The sequence below is a fragment of the Octopus bimaculoides genome, chromosome 10 (genome assembly GCF_046866305.1).
Source record: "Octopus bimaculoides isolate indiv1 chromosome 10, ASM4686630v1, whole genome shotgun sequence".
NCBI classification, from domain to species: domain Eukaryota; kingdom Metazoa; phylum Mollusca; class Cephalopoda; order Octopoda; family Octopodidae; genus Octopus; species Octopus bimaculoides.
Window position 1 is genome coordinate 51,738,209 of NC_142937.1, and position 23,645 is coordinate 51,761,853.

General features: G+C 45.9%; 1 protein-coding gene and 1 non-coding gene across 3 annotated transcripts in view; one reads left to right on the plus strand and one right to left on the minus strand.

Moving 5' to 3' along the window:
- Positions 1-23,645, plus strand: part of LOC106878777 (general transcription factor 3C polypeptide 3) — a 551,001-nt gene that overhangs the window by 366,414 nt on the left and 160,942 nt on the right. The gene's annotated exons all lie outside the window — the stretch shown is intronic.
- LOC149133721 (U6 spliceosomal RNA) lies at positions 16,867-16,973 on the minus strand. The gene has a single exon (XR_016243515.1). It is a non-coding gene; the product is annotated as a U6 spliceosomal RNA (small nuclear RNA).

Consider the following 23,645-nt stretch of genomic DNA (forward strand, 5'->3'; position numbering starts at 1 on the left):
AAATCCTACGACGGCCCCGCACATGAGCTAGTCCAGGGTCACCGGCAACAATCTCTCTCGAAAGATTTCATGTGTCACCCGCACATGAGCCTGTCCTGGAGCACCGGCAACGATCTCGCTTGAAAATCCTACGACGGCCCCGCACAAGAGCCAGTCCAGGGGCAGGCAATGATCTCGCTCGAAAATCCTACGACGGCCCCGCACAAGAGCCAGTCCAGGGGCACTGGCAACAGTCTCGCTCAAAATATTTCTCGTGTCACCCACACAAGACTGGCTCTTGTGCGGGGCCGTCGTCGGATTTTTGAGCAAGATTGTTGCCAGTGCCCCTGGACTGGCTCTTGTGCGGGGCCGTCATAGGATTTTCGAGCGAGATTGTTGCCAGTGCCCCTGGACTGGCTCATGTGCGGGCGACACATGAAATCTTTTAAGCGAGATCATTGCCAGTGCCCCTGGACTGGCTCTTGTATGGGTGACAGAAGAAATTTTTCAAGCGAGACTGTTGCCAGTGCCCCTGGACTGGCTGTTGTGCGGGGCCATCGTAGGATTTTCGAGCGAGATCATTTCTGGTGCCCCTGGACTGACTCATGTGCGGGCGACACGGGATATCTTTCGAGCGAGATCGTTGCCAGTGCCCCTGAACTGCCTCTTGTGCGGGCCCTTCGTAGGATTTTCAAGCGAGATCGTTGCCGGTGCCCCTAGACTGGCTCATGTGCGGGCGACACATGAAATCTTTCGAGCGAGATCGTTGCCAGTGCCCCTGGACTGGCTCATGTGCGGGTGACAGATGAAATGCACCATTTCGGGTGTGACCGTTGCCAGTGCCGCCTGGCTGGCCTTCGTGGGATTTTCGAGCGAGATCGTTGCCAGTGCCCCCGGACTGGCTCATGTGCGGGTGACACATGAAATGCACCATTTTGGGTGTGACCGTTGCCAGTGCCACCTGGCTGGCCTTCTTGGGATTTTCGAGCGAGATCGTTGCCAGTGCCCCTGGACTGGCTCTTGTGCGGGGCTGTCGTAGGATTTTCAAGCGAGATCATTGCCAGTGCTCCAGGACAGGCTCATGTGCGGGTGACACATGAAATCCTTCGAGAGAGATTGTTGCCGGTGCCCCTGGCCTAGCTCATATGCGGGGCCGTCGTAGGATTTTCGAGCAAGATTGTTGCCGGTGCCCCTGGACTGGCTCATGTGCGGGTGACAAATGAAATGCAACGCTTTGGGCGTGACCATTGCCAGTGTCGCCTGGCTGGCCATCGTGGGATTTTTCGAGCGAGATTGTTTCCAGTGCCCCTGGACTGGCTCATGTGCGGGTGACACATGAAATCTTTCAAGCGAGATCGTTGCCAGTGCCCAAAATGTTGCATTTCATTTGTCACCCGCACATGAGCCAGTCCAGGGGCACCGGCAACGATCTCGCTATAAAGATTTCATATGTCGCCCGCACATGAGCCAGTCCAGGGGCACCGGCAACAATCTCGCTCGAATATCCTATGATGGCCCTGCACATGAGCTAGGCCATGAGCACCGGCAACAATCTCTCTCGAAAGATTTCATGTGTCACCCGCACATGAGCCAGTCCTGGAGCACCGGCAATGATCTCGCTTGAAAATCCTACGACAGCCCCGCATAAGAGCCAGTCCAGGGGCACCGGCAATGATCTCGCTCGAAAATCCTACGACGGCCCCGCACAAGAGCCAGTCCAGGGGCACCGGCAACAATCTTGCTCGAAAATCCTACGACGGCCCCGCACAAGAGCCAGTCCAGGGGCACCGGCAACAATCTTGCTCGAAAATCCTACGACGGCCCCACACAAGAGCCAGTCCAGGGGCACCGGCAACAATCTTGCTCGAAAGATTTCATGTGTCGTCCGCACATGAGCCTGTCCTGGAGCACCGGCAACGATCTCGCTTGAAAATCCTACGACGGCCCCGCACAAGAGCCAGTCCAGGGGCACCGGCAATGATCTCGCTCGAAAATCATACGACGGCCCCGCACATGAGCTAGTCCAGGGTCACCGGCAACGATCTGGCTCGAAAATCCTACGACGGCCCCGCACAAGAGCCAGTCCAGGGGCACTGGCAACAGTCTCGCTCGAAATATTTCTTGTGTCACCCAAACAAGAGCCAGTCCAGGGGCACTGGCAACGATCTCGCTTTGAAAGATTTCATGTGTCGCCCGCACATGAGCCAGTCCCGGGGCACTGGCAACAATCTCGCTCGAAAAATCCCACGAAGGCCAGCCAGGCGGCACTGGCAACGTTCACGCTCGAAATGGTGCATTTCATGTGTCACCCGCACATGAACCAGTCCAGGGGCACCGGCAACAATCTCGCTCGAAAATCCTACGACGGCCCTGCACATGAGCTAGGCCAGTGGCACCGGCAACAATCTCTCTCGAAAGATTTCATGTGTCACCCGCACATGAGCCAGTCCTGGAGCACCGGCAATGATCTCGCTTGAAAATCCTACGACAGCCCCGCACAAGAGCCAGTCCAGGGGCATTGGCAATGATCTCGCTCGAAAATCCTACGACGGGCCCGCAAAAGAGCCAGTCCAGGGGCACTGGCCACAATCTTGCTCGAAAATCCTACGACGGCCCCGCACAAGAGCCAGTCCAGGGGCACCGGCAACAATCTTGCTCGAAAATCCTACGACGGCCCTGCACATGAGCCAGTCCAGGGGCACTGGCAACAATCTTGCTCGAAAATCCTACGACGGCCCCGCACAAGAGCCAGTCCAGGGGCACTGGCAACAGTGTCGCTCGAAATATTTCTTGTGTCGCCCGCACATGAGCCAGTCCAGGGGCACTGGCAACAATCTTGCTCGAAAATCCTACGACGGCCCCACACAAGAGCCAGCAGGGCCACCGGCAACAATCTTGCTCGAAAATCCTATGACGGCCCCGCACATGAGCTAGTCCAGGGGCACCGGCAACGATCTCGCTTGAAAATCCTACGACGGCCCCGCACAAGAGCCAGTCCAGGGGCACCGGCAATGATCTCGCTCGAAAATCCTACGACGGCCCCGCACATGAGCTAGTCCAGGGGCACCGGCAACGATCTCGCTCGAAAATCCTACGACGGCCCCGCACAAGAGCCAGTCCAGGGGCACTGGCAACAGTCTCGCTCGAAATATTTCTTGTGTCACCCAAACAAGAGCCAGTCCAGAGGCACTGGCAACGATCTCGCTTTGAAAGGTTTCATGTGTCGCCCGCACATGAGCCAGTCCCGGGGCACTGGCAACAATCTCGCTCGAAAAATCCCACGAAGGCCAGCCAGGCGGCACTGGCAACGGTCACGCCCGAAATGGTGCATTTCATGTGTCACCCGCACATGAGCCAGTCCAGGGGCACCGGCAACAATCTCGCTCGAAAATCCTACGACGGCCCCGCACAAGAGCCAGTCCAGGGGCACTGGCAACAGTCTCGCTCGAAATATTTCTTGTGTCACCCAAACAAGAGCCAGTCCAGGGGCACTGGCAACGATCTCGCTTTGAAAGATTTCATGTGTCGCCCGCACATGAGCCAGTCCCGGGGCACTGGCAACAATCTCGCTCGAAAAATCCCACGAAGGCCAGCCAGGCGGCACCGGCAACGTTCACGCCCGAAATGGTGCATTTCATGTGTCACCCGCACATGAGCCAGTCCAGGGGCACCGGCAACAATCTCACTCGAAAATCCTACGACGGCCCTGCACATGAGCTAGGCCAGTGGCACCGGCAACAATCTCTCTCGAAAGATTTCATGTGTCACCCGCACATTTGCCAGTCCTGGAGCACCGGCAATGATCTCGCTTGAAAATCCTACGACAGCCCCGCACAAGAGCCAGTCCAGGGGCATTGGCAACAATCTCGCTCGAAAAATCCCACGAAGGCCAGCCAGGCGGCACTGGCAACGGTCACGCCCGAAATGGTGCATTTCATGTGTCACCCGCACATGAGCCAGTCCAGGGGCACCGGCAACAATCTCGCTCGAAAATCCTACGACGGCCCCGCACAAGAGCCAGTCCAGGGGCGCCGGCAACAATCTTGCTCTAAAATCCTACGACGGCCCCGCACATGAGCTAGTCCAGGGACACCGGCAACGATCTCGCTCGAAAGATTTCATGTGTCGTCCGCACATGAGCCTGTCCTGGAGCACCGGCAACAATCTCGCTCGAATAATCCTACGACGGCCCCGCACAAGAGCCAGTCCAGGGGCACTGGCAACAGTCTCGCTCAAAATATTTCTTGTGTCACCCACACAAGAGCCAGTCCTGGGGTACTGGCAACGATGTCGCTCGAAAGATTTCATGGGGTACTGGCAACGATGTCGCTCGAAAGATTTCATGTGTCGCCCGCACATGAACCAGTCCAGGGGCACCGGCAACGATCTCGATCGAATATCCTACGATGGCACCGCACAAGAGGCAGTTCAGGGGCACTGGCAACGATCTCGCTCGAAAGATATCCTGTGTCGCCCGCACATGAGTCAGTCCAGGGGTACTGGCAACAATCTCGCTTGAAAGATTTCATGTGTCGCCCGCACATAAGCCAGTCCAGGGGCACTGGCAACGATCTCGCTCGAAAATCCCATGAAGGCCAGCCAGGCGGCACTGGCAACGGTCACGCCCAAAATGGTGCATTTCATGTGTCACCCGCACATGAGCCAGTCCAGGGGCACTGGGAACGATCTCGCTCGAAAGATTTCATGTGTCGCCAGTCCAGGGGCACCGGAAACAATCTTGCTCGAAAATCCTATGACGGTCCCGCACATGAGCTAGTCCAGGGGCACCGGCAACGATCTCGCTCGAAAGATTTCATGTGTCGCCCGCACATGAGCCAGTCCAGGGGCACCGGCAATGGTCTTGCTCGAAAGATTTCATGTGTCGCCCGCACGTGAGCCAGTCCAGGGCACTGGCAACGATCTCGCTCGAAAGATATCCTGTGTCGCCCGCACATGAGCCAGTCCAGGCGCACCGGCAACGATCTCGCTCGAAAATCCCACGAAGGCCAGCCAGGCGGCACTGGCAATGGTCACGCCCAAAATGGTGCATTTCATGTGTCACCCGCACATGAGCCAGTCCAGGGGCACTGGCAACGATCTTGCTGAAAAGATTTCATGTGTCGCCAGTCCAGGGGCACCGGCAACAATCTTGCTCGATAGATTTCATGTGTCGCCCGCACATGAGCCAGTCCTGGAGCACCGGCAACGATCTTGCTTGAAAATCCTACGACAGCCCCGCACAAGAGCCAGTCCAGGGGCACTGGCAACAGTCTCGCTCGAAATATTTCTTGTGTCACCCACACAAGAGCCAGTCCAGGGGCACTGGCAACGATCTCGCTTTGAAAGATTTCATGTGTCGCCCGCACATGAGCCAGTCCAGGGGCACTGGCAACAATCTCGCTCGACAAATCCCACGACGGCCAGCCAGGCGGCACTGGCAACGGTCACGCCCAAAATGGTGCATTTCATGTGTCACCCGCACATGAGCCAGTCTAGGGGCACCGGCAACTATCTCGCTATAAAGATTTCATGTGTCGTCCGCACATGAGCCAGTCCAGGGGCACCGGCAACAATCTCGCTCGAAAATCCTACGACGGCCCCGCACATGACCTAGGCCAGTGGCACCGGCAACAATCTCTCTCGAAAGATTTTATGTGTCACCCGCACATGAGCCAGTCCTGGAGCACCGGCAATGATCTCGCTTGAAAATCCTACGACAGCCCCGCATAAGAGCCAGTCCAGGGGCACCGGCAATGATCTTGCTCGAAAATCCTACGACGGGCCCGCACAAGCGCCAGTCCAGTGGCACTGGCAACAATCTTGCTCGAAAATCCTACGACGGCCCCGCACAAGAGCCAGTCCAGGGGCACCGCAACAATCTTGCTCGAAAATCCTACGACGGCCCCGCACATGAGCTAGTCCAGGGGCACCGGCAACGATCTCGCTCGAAAGATTTCATGTGTCGTCCGCACATGAGCCTGTCCTGGAGCACCGGCAACGATCTCGCTTGAAAATCCTATGACGGCCCCGCACAAGAGCCAGTCCAGGGGCACCGGCAACGATCTCGCTTGAAAATCCTACGACGGCCCCGCACAAGTGCCAGTCCAGGGGCACTGGCAACAGTCTCGCTCGAAATATTTCTTGTGTCACCCACACAAGAGCCAGTCCTGGGGTACTGGCAACAATCTCGCTTGAAAGATTTCATGTGTCGCCTGCACATGAGCCAGTCCAGGGGCACTGGCAACGATCTCGCTCGAAAATCCCAAGAAGGCCAGCTAGGCGGCACTGGCAACGGTCACGCCCAAAATGGTGCATTTCATGTGTCACCCGCACATGAGCCAGTCTAGGTGCTCCGGCAACTATCTCGCTATAAAGATTTCATGTGTCGCCCGCACATGAGCCAGTCCAGGGGCACCGGCAACAATCTCGCTCGAAAATCCTACGACGGCCCCGCACATGACCTAGGCCAGTGGCACCGGCAACAATCTCTCTCGAAAGATTTTATGTGTCACCCGCACATGAGCCAGTCCTGAAGCACCGGCAATGATCTCGCTTGAAAATCCTACGACAGCCCCGCACAAGAGCCAGTCCAGGGGCACCGGCAATGATCTCGCTCGAAAATCCTACGACGGCCCCGCACAAGAGCCAGTCCAGGGGCACTGGCAACAATCTTGCTCGAAAATCCTACGACGGCCCCGCACAAAAGCCAGTCCAGCGGCACCGGCAACAATCTTGCTCGAAAATCCTACGACGGCCACGCACATGAGCTAGTCCAGGGGCACCGGCAACGATCTCGTTCGAAAGATTTCATGTGTCGTCCGCACATGAGCCTGTCCTGGAGCACCGGCAACGATCTCGCTTGAAAATCCTACGACGGCCCCGCGCAAGAGCCAGTCCAGGGGCACCGGCAACGATCTCGCTCGAAAATCCTACGACGGCCCCGCACAAGTGCCAGTCCAGGGGCACTGGCAACAGTCTCGCTAGAAATATTTCTTGTGTCACCCACACAAGAGCCAGTCCTGGGGTACTGGCAACAATCTCGCTTGAAAGATTTCATGTGTCGCCCGCACATGAGCCAGTCCAGGGGCACTGGCAACGATCTCCCTCGAAAATCCCAAGAAGGCCAGCCAGTTGGCACTGGCAACGGTCACGCCCAAAATGGTGCATTTCATGTGTCACCCGCACATGAGCCAGTCTAGGGGCACCGGCAACGATCTCGCTATAATGATTTCATCTGTCGCCCGCACATTAGCCAGTCCAGGGTCACCGGCAACAATCTCGCTCGAAAATCATACGACGGCTCCGCACATGAGGTAGGCCAGGGGCACCGGCAACAATCTCTCTCGAAAGATTTCATGTGTCACCCGCACATGAGCCAGTCCTGGAGCACCGGCAATGATCTCGCTTGAAAATCCTACGACAGCCCCGCACAAGAGCCAGTCCAGGGGCTCCGGCAATGATCTCGCTCGAAAATCCTACAACGGGCCCGTACAAGAGCCAGTCCAGGGGCATTGGCAACAATCTTGCTCGAAAATCCTACGACGGCCCCGCACATGAGCTAGTCCAGGGGCACCGGCAACGATCTCGCTCGAAAGATTTCATGTGTCGTCCGCACATGAGCCTGTCCTGGAGCACCGGCAACGATCTCGCTTGAAAATCCTACGACGGCCCCGCACAAGAGCCAGTCCAGGGGCACCGGCAACGATCTCGCTCGAAAATCCTACGACGGCCCCGCACAAGAGCCAGTCCAGGGGCACTGGCAACAGTCTCGCTCGAAATATTTCTTGTGTCACCCACACAAGAGCCAGTCCTGGGGTACTGGCAACAATCTTGCTTGAAAGATTTCATGTGTCGCCCGCACATGAGCCAGTCCAGGGGCACTGGCAACGATCTCGCTCGAAAATCCCAAGAAGGCCAGCCAGGCGGCACTGGCAACGGTCACACCCAAAATGGTGCATTTCTTGTGTCACCCACAGAACAGTCAATCTAGGGGCACTGGCAACGATGTCGCTCGAAAGATTTCATGTGTCGCCCGCACATGAACCAGTCCAGGGGCACCGGCAACGATCTCGCTCGAATATCCTACGATGGCCCCGCACAAGAGGCAGTTCAGGGGCACTGGCAACGATCTCGCTCGAAAGATATCCTGTGTCGCCCGCACATGAGTCAGTCCAGGGGCACCGGCAACGATCTCGCGCGAAAGATTTCATGTGTCGCCCGCACATGAGCCAGTCCAGGGGCACCGGCAACGATCTCGCTTGAAAATCTTACAATGGGCCCGCACAAGAACCAGTCCAGTGGCACTGGCAATGGTCTCGCTCGAAAAATTTCTTGTGTCACCCACACAAGAGCCAATCTAGGGGCACTGGCAACGATGTCGCTCGAAAGATTTCACGTGTCGCCCGCACATGAGCCAGTCCAGGGGCACTGGCAACGATCTCGCTCGAAAGATATCCTGTGTTGCCCGCACATGAGCCAGTCCAGGGGCACCGGCAACGATCTCGCTCGAAAGATTTCATGTGTCGCCAGTCCAGGGGCACCGGCAACAATCTTGCTCGAAAGATTTCATGTGTCGCCCGCACATGAGCCAGTCCTGGAGCACCGGCAACGATCTTGCTTGAAAATCCTACGACAGCCCCGCTCAAGAGCCAGTGCAGGGGCACCGGCAGCGGTCTTGCTCGAAAAATTTCTTGTGTCACCCCACAAGAGCCAGTCCAGGGGCACAGGCAACGATCACAATCAAAAATCGCACGAAGGCCAGCCAGGCGGCACTGGCAACGGCCACACCCAAAATGGTGCATTTCATTTCATGTGTCACCCGAACATGAGCCAGTCCAGGGGCACCGGCAATGATCCCACTCGAAGGTCCATACACATGCTGTGGTCACAAGTGCCAGAAAGGTGACGCTGCGCACAGGTGCCATCATGATTTCGATTTCGGTTGCCCCAATAAGTCTTCGCAAGCTGAGTTTCGTGTCCAATGAAGGAGACGGCGTTGGCATGGGTGCCAGTCGTCGAATTTAACTCGATTTCGATTTCATTTACCTCAACAGGTGGAGTTCAGTGTCCAACTTAACTCGAATTTCTATTTCACTTGCCTCAACAGGTCTTCGCAAGTGGGGTTTAGTTTCCAATTTAACTCGATTTCGATTTCACTTGCCTCCACAGGTCTTCGCAAGTGGAGTTTAGTGTCAAATTTAACTCGATTTCGATTTCACTTGTCTCAACAGGTCTTCGCAAGTGGAGTTTGGTGTCCAATGAAGGAAGGTACGTATAAGTGGACTGGCTGAGGCCATAGATTTAGGTCTCACTTGGCTTGCTGGGTCTTCTCACGCACAGCATACTTCCAAAGGTCTCGGTCATAAGTCATTGCCTCGGTGTGGCTCTATGTACGAAGGTCGTGCCTCACCACCTCATCCCAGGTCTTCCTGGGCCTACCTCTTCCACAGGTTCCCCCAACTGCTAGGGTGTGGCACTTTTTCACACAGCTATCCTCATCCATTCTCGCCACATGACCAATCGTCTCTCTTGCACACCACAACTTTTCTCTCAAGGTACTGATACTCTGTCTAGTATGCACACTGACATTACACATCCAGCGGAGCATACTGGCTTCATTCCTTGCGAGCCTACGCATGTCCTCAGCAGTCACGACCCATGTTTCTCTGCCATGAAGCATGGCTGTTCGTACACATGCGTCATATAATCTGCCTTTTACTCTGAGAGAGAGACTCTTTGTCGCCAGCAGAGGTAAGAGCTCTCTGAACTTTGCCCAGGCTATTCTAATTCTAGCAGCTACGCTTTCAGCGCACCCACCTCCACTGCTAACTTGGTCACCAAGATAGCGGAAGCTATCAACCACTCCTAGTTTTTCTCCCTGGAATGTGGCAGAAGTTGTTTTCTGCACATTCACAGTATTTATAGCTCCAGAACATCTGGTGGACCCCTACCTCTACCCGGAATTCATTACTGTACTCATTTCCAACCCTCACCTTACTGACAGCATCTCTGTACATGGCTCGCACAGCTGTCACTAACCGTTCTTCTATCCCAAGTTTCCTCATTGACCACCAGATAAGGGATCGGGGGATCCTGTCAAAGGCCTTCTCCATGTCAACGAAAGCCAGGTACAGAGGTTTATCCTTGGCTAGGTATTTCTCCTTCAGCTGTCTTACCAGAAAAATGGCATCAGTGGTGCTCTTACCTGGCACGAATCCAAACTGCATCTCATCAAAATTGATTCGCTCCCTAATTAGTTGGGCTATGACCCTGTCCGTGACTTTCATTACCTGATCTAACAGCTGCAATTATTTGTATCTAAAGCAGATACATTATATATATAGGCGCAAGAGTGGCTGTGTGGTAAGTAGCTTGCTTAGCAACCACATGGTCCTGGATTCAATCCCACTGCGTGGCACCTGGGGCCAGTGTCTTCTACTATAACTTCAGGCCGACCAAAGCTTGTGAGTGAATTTGGTAGACGGAAACTGAAAGAAGCCCGTCATATATATGTATGTGTATATATATATATATATATATATATATATATATATATATGTACATGTGTTTGTTTGTCTGTGTTTGTCCCCCCACCATCGCTTGACCACCGATGCTGGTATGTTTACGTCCCCGTAACTTAGCGGTTCGGCAAAAAGAGACCGGTAGAATAAGTGCTGGGCTTACAAAGAATAAGTCCTGGTGTCGATTTTCTGGGCTAAAGGCGGTGCTCCAGCATTGCCGCAGTCAAATGACTGAAACAAAGAAAAGAGAGAAAGAGAGAGTATATATATATATATATATATATATATATATATATATGCACCAGCATGACCGCAGCCACTTGGCTGAAACACATAAATAAATAAATAAATAAATATATATATATATAGGGAAAAAAGACAAAGTAGAAAATGCTAAAATACTTTTATAACGAACATTACAGAACCGGTTTCAATCCTTAAGATCTTTTCAACAGTAAATATGAATAATAGATTTATGAAAAATTATTGAAAAATTAAATTTTGGTAAATTGAAAAGAAAAGTCTTTTTAAAGACATATGTGTATAGTATTCAAGTAACAGCGGCATTTTTCTTGCTTTTGCCTATCTCTGTCTCACTTGTTAACTCTTGTGGGTTCGAAGGAGGACTCCTATGATAGTAGTAGTGGTGTTGATTGGTTGGGTGTCCTGACATTGACCTGTTGGTGGACTTAGTGAACTGTATTGTTTATAATGTTTGCGTAGGTGTTATTCTAGACAGCAGTAGTAAGGGAGGAGGTGGTGGAAAGGAATAACAAGATGACGGAGAAGATGAGAGATGGGGAGAAGTCACAACCGTTTCAGGCAGTTACACTTGAAACAGTTTGGTCTGGTTGCCCCCCGAAAAGTTTAAGAGCATTAAACCCTTTTGTAAGAAAGCTAGTGAATGTGTACATTATATATACATTATGTATATATTTGCAGCTGCAGATTTTAATGGGCATGTCAGACGGCAATCCGGTATCTTCACTGGTGTACAGAGGGAACCAGGCTACTGGAGTTCTGTGATGCAAGCAACCTTTTAATCTGCAACACTAACTTCAGGAAGCCAAACAGCCACCTGATAACCTATCAATCAGGTAACTCTACTAGCCAGATTAATTTCATCCTCACCAGTTTGCAAACTGGTTTCAAGGAGTGAAACCGGTTTGCAAACTCCTTGAAATCAATTTGCAATCTCACTATTGGATATGTACCAGCTTTTACTTCGCATTGCAAGAATATTGTATAGATCTCTACGTCTTTTTAAGAAAGCCTTCGACTGTTACATGCATAGTTTTCTTGTTTTTATTTTACTCTCTTTTAAAAATATTTTGTAAACAAATTTAACCGTTTTTATGGATGGTTCAATATTTGGGATTCTATTATCAATGTATTTTTGCCTAATTTTCGCTATTACACATTCAGCAATTACTTTAAAAAGTTGTCTGCATATATACGTTAAGACCTAAAAGTTTTTTGTGGATGTCTGTATTGTAACAATGCATATGTATTCGTATATGTGCATCTATGCTCATGTACAGAGCCTATGTTTACACTTGTGCACATACATACATGGTTTTGTGTGTGTGCGTTTTTGTATATGCATGGGTAAGTGTTTATGCTTACATTTACACATACATATATTCGTGTGTCTGCGTCTATGTTACATATGAGAATGTGTGCTCAGGCTTATACACATACATGTGTGTATTCGCATACATATCCCTATGTATCTGTATACGTGATGCTAATATACCTTTTTGTATACAGCGTGGTCGTTGCCAGTACCGCCTGACTGGCTCCTGTAGGATTTTCGAGCGAGATCGTTGCCAGTGCCCCTGGACTGGCTTGTGCGGGTGGCACATAAAAGACACCATTTCGTGCGGGTGACACGTAAAAGCACCCACTACACTCTCTGAGTGGTTGGCGTTAGGAAGGGCATCCAGCTGTAGAAACTCTGCCAAATCAGACTGGAGCCTGGTGTTGCCATCCGGTTTCACCAGTCCTCAGTCAAATCGTCCAACCCATGCTAGCATGGAAAGCGGACGTTAAACGATGATGATGATGATGATGATATATACGTAATCCAATTTTGTGTATGTTTGTTATATATGCTACACTTCTTTCTTTCTTTCTTTCTCTCTTTCTCTACTTCTTTCTTCCCTTCTTTCTCTCCTTCTTTCTTTCTTTCTCTCTTTCTCTACTTCTTTCTTCCCTTCTTTCTCTCCTTCTTTCTTTCTCTCTTTCTCTACTTCTTTCTTCCCTTCTTTCTCTCCTTCTTTCTTCCTTTCTTTCCTCACGAAAACCACACTTTCTCCCTTTCTACATTAGTAACGTCCTTTATCTATACGTTACTCTTACCAACCCTTACTTCCCCCCTCTATAAGTATAAGATACACTTGCCTGTTCCAACGCTAAATAATTTTCATACGCGAGCATGATTGCGTGCATATGTGTATGTCTATACATGCGTATTCGTGCATATATTTATGTCTTACAATTATATACCTATATGCGTATATTGTCTGTTTGTATGCATCTGTGTATTTTGATATACATATGTATGTTGTGGATACTCTAGTATAGCTATATACTGTTGTAGAATTTTTATTTTTTATTTTAATGCAGCATTGATATACTAATAACAATAATAACAAAAACAATAATGATAATATGCCAACTTTTTAAAATTTGTGATGAGGTACTCCATTATTTTTTCCTATGGAGAAGATAAGGTCCTTCTAGTAGTGGGTATTAAGAATTGTGCTGCTATTTGGGGAGGGGTAATTTTTAATGCTAAGTCCTCTCATCTATTGTTTTAAGCAATATTATTGCTTTATATATATATATATATATATATATATATATATATATATATATATAGGCGCAGGAGTGGCTGTGTGGTAAGTAGCTTGCTTACCAACCACATGGTTCTGGGTTCAGTCCCACTGAGTGGCACCTTGGGCAAGTGTCTTTTACTATAGCCTCGGGCCGACCAAAGCCTTGCGAGTGGATTTAGTAGACGGAAACTGAAAGAAGCCCGTCGTGAGCCTGGTGTAGCCATCCGGTTGCACCAGTCCTCAGTCAAATCGTCCAACCCATGCTAGCATGGAAAGCAGACGTTAAACGATGATGATGATGATGATGATGATGATGATGATATGTATATATGTGTGTGTTTGTGTGTCTGTGTTTGTCCCCCTAGCATTGCTTGACAACCGATGCTGGTGTGTTTATGTCCCCGTCACTTAGCGGTTCGGCAGAAGAGACCGATAGAATAAGTACTAGGCTTACAAAGAATAAGTCCCGGGGTCGATTTGCTCGACTAAAGGTGGTGCTCCAGCATGACCACAGTCAAATGACTGAGACAAATAAATAAAAGAGAGTATATATATATATATATATATATATATATATATATATATATATATATATATATATATATATCATATATACATATATATTATATATATATTATATATATATATATATATATATACATACATATATACTCTCTTTTATTTATTTGTTTCAGTCATTTGACTGTGGTCATGCTGGAGCACCACCTTTAGTCGAGCAAATCGACCCCGGGACTTATGCAGATGACTGTGACTTAGTCACTCATACAGTGGATGACATGCAAATACTCATGAATTGCATTTTTGCTTCTTGCAAGGCATTTGGACTTGGCATTAGCCTGGACAAGACTGTTGTAATGTTCCACCCTGCACCAGGAAATCCATATGTGAAACCAGCTATCTTGGTTGAAGGAACAATTCTGAAGGTAGTAGACAAGTTTGTCTACCTAGGCAGCACACTCAGCCATTCTTGCTCACTGGATGAGGAAATATGTTTCAGGTTGCAAAGAGCAACTAATTCCTTCCGGTCTCTTCAGTCTCGTGTCTGGTCCCAGCATGGCGTAGCAAGGCAAACAAAAGTTGCTGAGTACCGTGCTTGTGTACTAACATCGCTCCTCTACTCGTGTGAAACACGGACTCTGTACAAATGTCAGGTAAGGGTCCTTGAACGCTTTCATCAGAGATGTCTCAGGCACATTCTCAATGTTTGCTGGACCTCAAGGATTCCAGACACACAGATCCTGAGGACAGCTGATATCTTGAGTATTGAAGCGATGGTGCACAAGCACCGGTTACGCTGGACTGGACATGTTATTAGAATGAAGGATAGCAGGATTCCTAAGCAGATGCTCTATGGAGAACTTGTGAATGGAAGGAGACTCTGGCAGAAACCAAGGCTGCACTTTAAGGACTGTGTCAAGTCCTCATTAAAGGCTTGTGATATGCAGGACACTGACTGGGAGAACAATGCCTGTCATCGCCACAGATGGAGGAAGCAGGTTAAGGAGGGGATCAACACTTTTGAGAGAGCACGCATCCAGCATGAAGAATTTAATCGAGCTGCGCGAAAGTGCATGGCTCGTATAGTGAATGGGGAAAGCTTAATCTGCAATGTTTGCAGTTGTGTATGCTTATCAAGAGCAGGGCTCATTAGCCACCATCGGAGCCGCAAATGCAAAATGTAAGTTAGTACTAGAGCGCAGAATGTTCCTGAAGGTGGGCAATGGTCTTCCTCGGTCACGAGTGGACGGCCATCCTATATATATATATATATATATATATATATATATATATATATATATATATATATATATATATATTATATACTAGCAGTATAGCCCGGCGCTGCCCGCTTTATTTCAAACCAAAATAAGTAACATCGACATCAGATTTGACCGAAATCCATTGAAATTGGTTTGGGTGAAAATGGTTTGCTGGCAATTTGATTGGGAAATTCTATAAAGAATCCGTTTATTGGTTATTTCCACTCATTGACTGTTTTTTTTTTTAAGTTGCATTAGAGAACTGCATAGGAGAAGTTTAATCTGAAGGTTTGCATTGGGGATCTGGATTGGAGTAACCTAGGAAAACTTACCAACAACCTTAACCAAAAAATAAGGGGCCTGTCCCTTCCAGGTTAACACTAACCCTAACCCTAAACCCTAACCCTAAGCCTGACCCTAAAACCGTAACCCTAACACCAATCCTAATCCTAACCCTAACACTAACCCTAGCACTAACTTTAACCCTAACCCTAATCCTAACCGTAAAACCCTAACCCTAACCCTAAATCCCTAACTGTAATACCCTAGTGGAAATCGTGTGGGTGTTAATCTGAAAATTACCAAACCATTTTTGTGGTCCGAAAAACGGGTTGGGGTGGTGACTGACAAATTGTTACATACCTTTTTGTTTCATAGTTGTTGTGAAATATAAACAAAACTCTTTCGCTCCAAAAGTAGTATATGGGCATGTGTGTGAGAGGTGGGAGAAAGATGAACGATTTAAAATAAATAAATGATATAAAATAAATATATTTTAATTGTTGTGTGAGAAAGTATATATAATCTCATTAGAGAATATAGTGTCTTTCAAAAACATCTTATATTTTAAACTATATCTCATGTTTAAGAAAAAAAAAAGCATTTTACATTTTACACTTACTCTGTTTTCGTTACCTACATTTTGTTTCGTTAAACGCTTTGTCTCCCTCTTCCACTTTTTCGTTCCTTTATTTTTGGTTTTTGTTAGAGAAATTTTTTTTCCTGAGATGCTTTGTTTCCCTTTCCCACTTTTTGTTGAATTTTTTTGTTAGACGCGAGCAAACACTCAGTATCTCCCCTTGTCACAAACACAGTGTTTCTTTCTCTCTCTCTCTCCCTCATGCACGTACGCACGGATTTGACTTCGCCATGTCAACAAACTTCAAAATTGGTAAAAGTTTATCGATTTTTACAGCTCTACGCGGGTGCCTCTGAGAGAAAAAGTTGACGAAAATGCCTCTGAGAGAAAAAGTTGACGAAAATGCAGATAGAGTCAAGACGAATCTCCTCCTAAAATTGGAGCGACATGCGTGCTAATTTGTGGACGTGCATAAAGTACAATCATGTACACACACACACACACACACACACAGCCTACGGATATATATATATATCAGCATCATCATCATCGTTTAACGTCCGCTTTCCATGTTAGCATGGGTTGGACGATTTGACTGAGGACTGGTGAACCAGATGGCTACACCAGGCTCCAATCTGATTTGGCAGAGTTCCTACAGCTGCATGGCCTTCCTAACGCCAACCACACCTAAGAGTATAGTGGGTGCTTTTACATGCCACCGGCACGAAGGCCAGTCAGGAAGTACTGGCAACGACCACATTCAAAATAGTGTATTTTACATGCCACCTGCACAGGAGCCAGTCCAGCGGTACTGGCAACGAACTCGCTCGAATGTCTTTTCGTGTGCCACTGGCACAAGTTCCAGGAAGGCGACGTTGGTAATGGTCAAAAATATAGAGCGCTTCACGAATTTGTGTGTCATCCTTGCGCAGAGGCCATGCTAATCTTCTCATATATATATATTATAATATACATTATATATATATATATATATATATATATATATATATATGTATATATATTATATCATCATCATCATCGTTTAACGTCCGCTTTCTATGCTAGCATGGGTTGGATGATTTGACTGAGGACTGGTGAACCAGATGTCTACAACAGGCTCCAATCTAATTTGGCAGAGTTTCTACATCTGGATGCTCTTGCTAACGCCAACCACTCTGAGAGTGTAGAGGGTATTTTTACGTGCCACCGGCACAAAGGCCAGTCAGGCAGTACTGGCAACAGCCACGCTCAAATTGGTGTATTTTACGTGCCACCTGCACAAGAGCCAGTCCAGTGGCACTGGCAACGATCTCACTCAAATGACTTTTCATGTGCCACCGGCAATCCAAGTTTAGTGTGCAATGAAGGAGACGTTGGCATGGGAGCCAGTCGTCGACTTTAGTTCGATTTTGATTTCACTTGCCTCAACAGGTCTTCGCAAGCCGAGTTTAGTGTCCAATGAAAGAAAGGTACGCATAAGTGGGCTGGCTACATCCCTGGCAGAGGCCTTGGATTTTAATCTCACTTAGCTTGCCGGGTCTTCTCACGCACAGCATATTTCCAAAGGTCTCGGTCAGAAGTCATTGCCTCGGTGACGCCTGATGTTATGAGGCCGTGCTTCACCACCTCATCCCAGGTCGTCCTGGGCCTGCCTCTTCTACAAGTTCCCTCAACCGCTATGTTATTATTACTATTATTATTATTACTCAAATCGGTTTCATAAGTAGAATGTATATAATTAACTTTTTCTCTATAACCTGCTTTTAATAAGGCTGAATTGTAAAACTCAGCCTCCTTATTGAAGATATTTTCGTTTGTAGATAGATTGGATAGTCTAAGTGATATGTTCTTAACTAAATTTCTCATTACTGAATTCATATATGAGTGTATTTGTGAATATGTATGGGTGCATATTTGTGTATGGGTATTTTTATATATATAAATATATAAATGTATCTGGGTATATGTATGTATGTGTATATACATGTATGTGTATATACATGTATGTGTATATACATGTATGTGTGTGTGTATATATATATCCTGCAAACGGACAGACACTTAGAGACAAGTCACTTGAAGCATTTAACGAAATAGAAGGGGATATAGCATCATACAACGTGGAAGACAATTGGAGATTTCTGCAGGACAACCTGTTGAAAGCCACCGACCAGATTTGTGGGTGGTGTAAGGTCCCCTCCCGACCCAGAGTAACGTGGTGGTGGAACAAGGAGGTAGACAGGGCTATTAGACAAAAGAAACAGGCTTGGAAGGACTGGAAGAACGGTGGTAGCAGGGAATTGTACCAATGTGCCAGAAGGGAGGCTAGGCAACAGGTTTATTTAGCCAGAGGGGAAGCAGATAAGGAAAGATTTGCCAATATTCTGCGCCGTGAGGACCAAAGACTCGAGGTATTTCGTGTTGCAAGACAGTGTAGGAGAGAGAATAGTGATGTTGTAGGAGAGAAATGTGTTCGCATGGATGATGGTACGCTTGCATTAAATGAGGATGCAAAGAAAGAGGTCTGGAGATGCCACTACGATAGATTGCTTAATAAAGAGAATGAATGGGAGAAAGAGAGCCTGCCGTATGTCGACCCAATAGAGGGACCAGCTATCCGAGTTGATAGTACCAGGGTAGATAAAGCAATTAAGAGTATGAAGACCGGGAAAGCCCCCGGCCCATCAGGAATCACTGCAGAGATGCTCAAAATATCTGGCAGTGTTGGCTATAGCCTAGTCACCCGTATTACGAACCAGGTGATACACGAAGGAGTCATACCCAATGACTGGTGTAGCAGCATCATAGTCAACTGCTACAAAGGTAAAGGTGACGCTTTAGATACAAATAATTACAGAGGCATCAAGCTGTTAGATCAGGTTATGAAAGTTACAGAGAGGGTCATAGCCCAACTAATTAGGGAGCGAATCAATCTAGATGAGATGCAGTTTGGGTTCGTGCCAGGTAATGATGCCTTATTTCTAGTGAGACAGTTGCAGGAGAAATACCTAGCTAAGGATAAACCTCTGTACCTGGCTTTCGTTGACATGGAGAAAGCCTTTGACAGGGTCCCCCAATCCCTTATCTGGTGGTCAATGAGGAAACTTGGGATAGAAGAATGGTTAGTGAGAGCTGTGCGAGCCATGTACAGAGATGCTGCCAGTAAGGTGAGGGTTGGAAATGAGTACAGCAATGAATTCCGGGCAGAGGTAGGGGTCCACCAAGGTTCCGTCCTCAGCCCCCTCTTATTTATCATAGTCCTCCAGGCAATCACAGAGGAGTTCAAGACAGGTTGCCCCTGGGAGCTCCTCTATGCTGATGACCTTGCCCTAATTGCGGAGTCACTATCAGAACTAGAGGAGAAGTTTCAGGTGTGGAAGCAAGGTCTAGAATTGAAGGGCCTTAGAGTCAACCTAGCTAAAACCAAAATCCTAATAAGTAGGAAGGTAGATAAAACACAAACCCCTTCAGGTAGATGGTCCTGCTCAGTATGTAGAAAAGGAGTAGGTAGTAACTCTATAAGATGTACACGGTGCAAGCTATGGACACATAAGAGGTGCAGCAACATCAAAGGCAGGTTAACTAGCAAGTTAGTTTTTGTTTGTGGCAGATGTTCAGGTGCAATAAAGACTGTAAACAAACAGGAAACAACTTCTATCTCATTCCAGGGTGAAAAACTAGAGGTAGTCGATAGCTTCCGCTATCTGGGCGACCAAGTTAGTAGTGGGGGTGGGTGCGCTGAAAGTGTAGCTGCTAGAATAAGAATAGCCTGGGCAAAGTTTAGAGAGCTCTTACCCCTGCTGGCGACAAAGGGACTCTCACTCAGAGTAAAAGGCAGACTGTATGACGCATGCGTACGAACAACCATGCTACATGGCAGTGAAACATGGGCTGTAACTGCTGAGGACATACGTAAGCTCGCAAGGAATGAAGCCAGTATGCTCCGTTGGATGTGTAATGTCAATGTGAATACCCGTCAGAGTGTAAGTATCTTGAGAGAAAAGCTGAACATTAGAAGCACTAGTTGTGGCGTGCAAGAGAGACGATTGTGCTGGTATGGACATGTGGTGAGAATGGAGGAGGATAGCTGCGTGAAAAAGTGCCACACCCTAACAGTTGAGGGAACCCGTGGAAGAGGTAGGCCCAGGAAGACCTGGGCTGAGGTGGTGAGGCAAGACCTTCGTACATTGGGCCTCACCGAGGCGATGACTACTGACCGAGACCTTTGGAAATGTGCTGTGCGTGAGAAGACCCGGCAAGCCAAGTAAGATCGTTGCCAGTGCCCCTGGACTGGTTCTTGTGCGGGTGGCACATGAGATGCACCATTTTGAGCGTGGCCGTTGCCAGTACCGCCTGACTGGCTCCTGTAGGATTTTTGAGCGAGATCGTTGCCAGTGCCCCTGGACTGGCTTGTGCGGGTGGCACATAAAAGACACCATTTCGTGCGGGTGACACGTAAAAGCACCCACTACACTCTCTGAGTGGTTGGCGTTAGGAAGGGCATCCAGTTGTAGAAACTCTGCCAAATCAGACTGGAGCCTGGTGTTGCCATCCGGTTTCACCAGTCCTCAGTCAAATCGTCCAACACATGCTAGCATGGAAAGCGGACGTTAAACGATGATGATGATGATGATGATTTATATATATATATGTGTATATGTATGTATATATGTATATATATATATATGTATATATATAGGTGAGTATATGTATGTGTATATATGTATGTAGGTATGTTTGTGTGTGTATATGGATGTGTATACATGTGTATATATGTGGGTGTGTATATGTGTGTATATATATATATTTTTTATATATATTTATGTATGTAGGTGTGTGTATATGTATTTGTATGTATATGTGTATATATATGTATGAATGCATATGTATATATGTGTGTTTATGTTTGTGGGTATGGGTATGTGTATATATGTGTATACATATATATATATACATATATATGTATGTATATATATATGTATATACATATATATGTGTTTATGTATATGTATTTGTATGTGTGTATATATATATATGCATATATGTGTATATGTATATATGTATATATATATATATATATATATATATATATATATATATATATGCGTATGTATTTGTGTTTTATGGGCGTAGATGCATATATATGTATATGTTTGTGTGTGTGTATATTTGTATTTATGTATATATGGGTATGGATGTGCATATATGTGTATTTGTGTATAGGTAGGTATGTGTGTATATGTGTAATGGTATGTGTATATATATATATATATATATGTGTGTATGTGTATATATATGTGTATATATGTATATATGTATGTATATTTATATATATGTATGTATGTATGTATATTTATATGTTTGTGTATGTATGTGTACGCGTGTTTATATGTATGTGTATGTATAGGTATACGGATATATATGCATATATATATATATATGTGTGTATGCATTTATATGTATATATATATATGTGTGTATGTGTGTGTGTGTGTGTGTGTTTGTATGTATATATGAGTGTGAGTTTTGACGTTGGTATGTATATAAATATGCATACATGAACTTATGGGAGTAAATGTGGATTTGTTTGTGTGTATATATGAGCATACACACAAGTATAAATGATTGTATACACTCATCTCAATATTTTTGTAGAAACACAAGATTAAACCCATTTATAATGCCTTTTTATTACATAACATTCATCTCCAATTTTTATCGGATTTATATCAGCCTATCTTCTCTCAACTCTACACTCTGAATTTTCTTTCTCTTTTTTTCTTTTTTCTTTCCTTTTTTTCTTCCCTTATTGTCCAACGTACTATCTGGTAGCGTCCTAATCTCCAATGGTTTTTTGAAATGAATTACGTTATAACATTCTCCAACTATAGTTATCATACTCGGTCATAATGTCTTACGTTTAAGATGGTTCCCATACATTCCCTGAGGAGAAGTTTACATTTTTAACATCGACGATTCCTATGGATTGCATAAATTGTAATTCTTCGAAACATATGTCAGAATAAAGTATGCAGTTATAACATGTGTTTACTCCATTCCTTAAATTTTTATATATACTCAAATACCCAAAATATCAAGGAGTTTCTGCCTCACTAACAGGAATTACACCACAGTTATTTTGTTATCTTTGCTACCTTGGTTTCTATTAACCCATTTATCCTATCCAAATTATTATTTATTAGGATAAAATAAATACATATAATTAAATATATATATATATATATATATATATATATATATATATATATATATATATATATATTATATTTCTATATATATAAGTCTGTGTGTGTGTGTGTATATATATATATATATATATATATATATATATATATATATATATATATTTTATATTACTATATATGTTTATATATATGTTTATATATATATATATATATATATATATCTTATATTTCTATATATGTTTATATATATATATATATTTTATATTTCTATATATGTTTATATATATGTTTATATATATATATATATATATATATATATATATATTATATATATATATTATATATATATATATATATATATATATATATATATATATTATATATATATATATATATATATATATATATATATATATAGATATATATATTATATTTCTATATATATAATATGTTTGTGTGTGTGTGTATATATATATATATATATATATATATATATATATATATATATATATATATATAGATATATATATTATATTTCTATATATATAATATGTTTGTGTGTGTGTGTATATATATATATATATATATATATATATATATATATATATATATATATATAGATATATATAGATATATATATTATATTTCTATATATATAATATGTTTGTATATATATATATATATATATCATCATCATCATCATCATCATCATCATCGTTTAACGTCTGCTTTCCATTCTAGCATGGGTTGGACGAATTGACTGAGGACTGGTGAAACCGGATGGCAACACCAGGCTCCAATCTGATTTGGCAGTTTCTACAGCTGGATGCCCTTCCTAACGCCAACCACTCAGAGAGTGTAGTGGGTGCTTTTTCGTGTCACCCGCACGAAGGCCAGTCAAGCGGTACTGGCAAAGGCCACGCTCAAAATGGTGTATTTTATGTGCCACCCGCACAAGAGCTAGTCCAGGGGCACTGGCAATGATCTCGCTCGAAAATCCTACGAAGGCCAGTCAGGCAGTACTGGCAACGGCCATGCTCAAAATGCTGTATTTTATGTGCCACCCGCACAAGAGCTAGTCCAGGGGCACTGGCAACTATCTCGCTCGAAAATCCTTACACATGTCACGGGCACAAGTGCCAGAAAGGCAACGCTGGACACACCTGTGTCGCTTTCGCTTGCCCCAATAAGTCTTTGCAAGCTGAGTTTCATGTCCAATGAAGGACACGATGTTGGCACGGGTGCCAGTCGTCGAATTTAGTTCGATTTCACTTGCCTCAACAAGTCTTCGCAAGCGGAGCTTAGTGTCCAATGTAGGAAAGGTACGCATAAGTGGGCTGGCTACACCCCTGGCAGAGGCCTTGGATTTAGGTCTCACTTGGCTTGCCGGGTCTTCTCACGCACAGCACATTTCCAAAGGTCTTGGTCAGAAGTCATTGCCTCGGTGAGGCCCAATGTTC